The sequence below is a fragment of the Nomia melanderi genome, unplaced genomic scaffold, assembly GCF_051020985.1.
Source record: "Nomia melanderi isolate GNS246 unplaced genomic scaffold, iyNomMela1 scaffold0313, whole genome shotgun sequence".
Lineage (NCBI taxonomy): Eukaryota > Metazoa > Arthropoda > Insecta > Hymenoptera > Halictidae > Nomia > Nomia melanderi.
Genome location: NW_027475428.1, coordinates 1 through 5,000, shown reverse-complemented (window position 1 = coordinate 5,000; position 5,000 = coordinate 1). Strand labels below are relative to the sequence as shown.

General features: G+C 50.9%; 1 non-coding gene across 1 annotated transcript; it reads left to right on the top strand.

Moving 5' to 3' along the window:
• Positions 1-4,475: 4,475 nt before the first annotated feature.
• LOC143176014 (5.8S ribosomal RNA) lies at positions 4,476-4,630 on the top strand. Its single transcript, XR_013000630.1, has one exon. It is a non-coding gene; the product is annotated as a 5.8S ribosomal RNA (ribosomal RNA).
• Positions 4,631-5,000: the final 370 nt, after the last annotated feature.

Below are 5,000 nucleotides of genomic sequence, written 5' to 3'. Positions count from 1 at the left end.
CTCGTCGTGGAATCCCCGCGTCGGAGAGTAAAACGCCGAAGGCTTACTATGAAACTTACGTCTCTCGACGATGGGACGATCCACGCGAAGAGTTGTTACGTGCACGCGTATGGTGCGATTGCGTCGATTCGCTTTTCTGTACGGGGAGTAATAGAACGTTGAGTTGACTTATCGGGTCTTCGTTGGAATACCGTCGCTGGCATTGTAAACTCCAGATGACCTTGTGATTCCTTCGTCGGGCACTGGTAAAGGGTGGCGATGATTCGTTCTATAATAGAAATACCCGTCGTAGCGTTTCTTCCGAGTCAACCCGCTCACGAAACTCTCTCTCGTCGTGGAATCCCCGCGTCGGAGAGTAAAACGCGAATTCATAGTATGGAAACTTACGTCTCTCGACGATGGGACGATCCACGCGAAGAGTTGTTACGTGCACGCGTATGGTGCGATTGCGTCGATTCGCTTTTCTGTACGGGGAGCAATAGAACGTTGAGTTGACTTATCGGGTCTTCGTTGGAATTACCGTCGCTGGCATTGTAAACTCCAGATGACCTTGTGATTCCTTCGTCGGGCACTGGTAAAGGGTGGCGATGATTCGTTCTATAATAGAAATACCCGTCGTAGCGTTTCTTCCGAGTCAACCCGCTCACGAAACTCTCTCTCGTCGTGGAATCCCCGCGTCGGAGAGTAAAACGCGAATTCATACTATGAAAACTTACGTCTCTCGACGATGGGACGATCCACGCGAAGAGTTGTTTACGTGCACGCGTATGGTGCGATTGCGTCGATTCGCTTTTCTGTACGGGGAGAAATAGAACGTTGAGTTGACTTATCGGGTCTTCGTTGGAATTACCGTCGCTGGCATTGTAAACTCCAGATGACCTTGTGATTCCTTCGTCGGGCACTGGTAAAGGGTGGCGATGATGCGTTCTACAATAGAAATACCCGTCGTAGCGTTTCTTCCGAGTCAACCCGCTCACGAAACTCTCTCTCGTCGTGGAATCCCCGCGTCGGAGGGTAAAACGCGATATATAATAGTATATGCCAGTGGTTCGCGCGCGTCGTCTCTGAGATACGCGGTCGACAGAGTTCCGAAAACACGTGATGTGCCACGATTTCCGTGCGTCTTACATCTTTCGACGATGGGACGATCCACGCGAAGAGAACGTTCGTGCTTGCGTGAGGTGCAACAGCGTCGATTCGCTTTTCTGTACGGGGAGAAATAGAACGTTGAGTTGACTTATCGGGTCTTCGTTGGAATTACCGTCGCTGGCATTGTAAACTCCAGATGACCTTGTGATTCCTTCGTCGGGCACTGGTAAAGGGTGGCGATGATTCGTTCTATAATAGTAATACCCGTCGTAGCGTTTCGACCGATGTCACCCGCCACGAAAGTCTCTCTCGACGTGGAAACCCCGCGCCGAAGAGTAAACGCGAAGGCTTACCATACGAAAGAAAACGGTATTATACGCCTGTGGTATGTGCGTCTCGGCTCTGTGATACGCGATCGGCAGAGTTACAAAAAAACGTTGATGGGCCACGATTTCCGTGCGTCTTACATCTTTCGACGATGGGACGATCCACGCGAAGAGTAGTTACGTGCTCGCGCGAGGTGCGATAGCGTCGATTCGCTTTTCTGTACGGGGAGAAATAGAACGATGAGTTGACTTATCGGGTCTTCGTTGGAATTACCGTCGCTGGCATTGTAAACTCCAGATGACCTTGTGATTCCTTCGTCGGGCACTGGTAAAGGGTGGCGATGATTCGTTCTATAATAGAAATACCCGTCGTAGCGATTCGGCCGAGTCACCCGCCACGAAACTCTCTCTCGTCGTGGAATCCCCATGTCGGAGAGTAAAACGCGAAGGCTAACTATATAAGAAATATATAGTATTATTTATGCCTGTGGTTCTCCGTTTGCCCTACTCTCAGATACGCGACTCGGAGAGTTACGAATAATCGTGATGGACCACGATTTCTGTACGTCTTACATCTTTCGACGATGGGACGATCCACGCGAAGAGATCATTCCTGCTTGCGTGAGGTGCGATAGCGCCGATTCGCTTTTCTGTACGGGGAGAAATAGAACGATGAGTTGACTTATCGGGTCTTCGTTGGAATTACCGTCGCTGGCATTGTAAACTCCAGATGACCTTGTGATTCCTTCGTCGGGCACTGGTAAAGGGTGGCGATGATTCGTTCTATAATAGAAATACCCGTCGTAGCGATTCGGCCGTGTCACCCGCCACGAAAATCTCTCTCGTCGTGGAATCCCCGCGTCGTAGAGTAAACGCGAAGGCTTGCTATAGAAGACTATAGTTTATACGCCTGTGGTTCACCGGTTGCCTGCTCTCCGGGGTACGCGATCGCGCAGGAGTTACGGAAGAACTTGATGGGCCACGATCTCCAAGCGGCTATATCTTTCGACGATGGGACGATTCACGCGAAGAGAACGTTCGTGCATGCGTGAGGTGCGATAGCGTTGATTCGCTTGTCTGTACGGGGAGAAATAGAACGATGAGTTGACTTATCGGGTCTTCGTTGGAATTACCGTCGCTGGCATTGTAAACTCCAGATGACCTTGTGATTCCTTCGTCGGGCACTGGTAAAGGGTGGCGATGATTCGTTCTATAATAGAAATACCCGTCGTAGCGTTTCGACCGATGTCACCCGCCACGAAATTCTCTCTCGTCGTGGAATCCCCGCGTCGGAGAGTAACCGCCGAAGGCTTGCTATAGAAGACTATAGTTTATACGCCTGTGGTTCACCGGTTGCCGGCTCTCCGGGGCACGCGATCGCGCGAAGGTTACGGAGGGACGTGAAGCGCCCGAGCAATGAAACGTCCGCAGGAGGAAACGAGCAACCGCCGAACATTGTTTCGCGACGTTTCCATAATGTATTGTCGTTTCGCTCGCATCCCGCTTCTTTCCCCTAGTTTCCTCGACGCGTAGTTTCGCAGCCTTAGTGGACGAATCATTCTCGATTCGAGGAAAGATATGCAGTGGGGCGTGCAATGAGCCCGCCAGAGACCACGATCTCCAATGCGTCTTTACATCTTTGGACGATGGGACGATCCACGCGAAGAGAACGTTCGTGCTTGCGCGAGGTGCATTAGCGTCGATTCGCTTTTCTGTACGGGGAGAAATAGAACGATGAGTTGACTTATCGGGTCTTCGTTGGAATTACCGTCGCTGCATTGTAAACTCCAGATGACCTTGTGATTCCTTCGTCGGGCACTGGTAAAGGGTGGCGATGATTCGTTCTATAATAGAAATACCCGTCGTAGCGATTCGGCCGAGTCACCCGCCACGAAACTGTCTCTCTTTCGTCGTGGAAACCCCGCGTCGGAGAGTAAAACGCGCGAAGGCTGTGACTGTAACATATATATATATATACACAGTATACAATGCCTGTGGTTTTTGCGCGTGTCGGCTCTTCGGTATACGCGATCGGCCAGAGTTACGGAGGGACGGTGAAGCGCACGAGAAATTGAAACGGCCGCACGATTGGAACCGAGCAACCGTCGAACATTGTTTTCGCGACGTTTCCATAATGCGTTTTCGTTTCGCTCGCATACCGCTTCTTTTCCCCTAGTCTCTGAGACGCGTTTTCGAGCCGTTCTTCTACTATCGATTCTCGTAGAGAGAAGGGACCGGGTAGTCTGGAAGTGGAACCCGCATCTTGCGTGTACCGTACACGGAATTGAGAGGACCGGCCGTGAAGCTCGTTTTAAAGCCGTGCGTCTGACACCCAACTCTTGCGCGCCAATTTCGCGGCAAGAGATAATATGGGACGAATGACCGGCAAAGAGCCAGCTGTGAAGTCTGTTTTTTTAATCGAATCCGTGGACGTGTGTATGCCGTAGCGTCGCTCGTCGTGTTCGTTCATGGTCGTTCCGAGAGAAAGAACGAAAGCGGTAACGAAGGGACCGGCCGTGAAGCTCGTTTTAAAGCCGCGCGTCTGACACCCAACTCTTGCGCGCCAATTTCGCGGCAAGAGATAACATGGGACGAATGACCGGCAAAGAGCCAGCTGTGAAGTCTTTTTTCATTATTTGCTTTCAATCGATCGATCGGTACGATTCGTGCAACGTTTCGCGCGATGCGACGCGAAAACATGCGCGCAACAATAGATGCGTCTGATCGGAAGAACGCGAGGGTCGACTGCACGCGATGGATTCAGTATCGGGTAGGATACAAAATATATCCCCGTCGTTTCCACGCGTGCGAGTCTTCTGCGTCTTTCGCGGGTTTTTGAATGCACTATACGCCCGGAACGTCGAGAAATATATACATATTACTTGAACGTTTTTCGTCTCGAAAGGCTTCGGTGTCGTCTCCAAGGCGACGCCTGAATCTCCTTCGCGCGCTGGTCGGAGATTCAGGTATCAACTTTTATCTTCTCTTTGAAAGAAGAGAGATATTAGGTCGAACAAGTGAGAATAAAATTATATATGTGAAATATAAAATTTATACGATTACCCTGAACGGTGGATCACTTGGCTCGTGGGTCGATGAAGAACGCAGCTAATTGCGCGTCAACGTGTGAACTGCAGGACACATGAACATCGACATTTCGAACGCACATTGCGGTCCACGGATACAATTCCTGGACCACGCCTGGCTGAGGGTCGTTTACGTACCATACACTGCTTGCGTAGCTCTGTCAAATCCCGCCGTCGTTCACCTCTTCGGATCGAACGTTTTTTTACCGAAGGGCGCAAAGAACGTCTCTGAGTCGGGTTAAGAGAAGGATGCTACGTACGAGCGAACGATGGGTGTCTCGTCGGCGTTTGTCGCGGACACGCGAAAATCTGTGAATTTCACGGACAGTGTACGTTCTAGTTGTTGCAAAACGATCGGAATCGTTTGTATGGACTCGCGTGAGTGTTCGCGGCGTCGTGCGTCGTTCAATTACGACCGCCCGCGGATACCGCTCCACTGCGATATGGATCTGAGCGACAACTTTTTCGGCTGTTCGTGAGATGAACGGTTTCGTGTGTT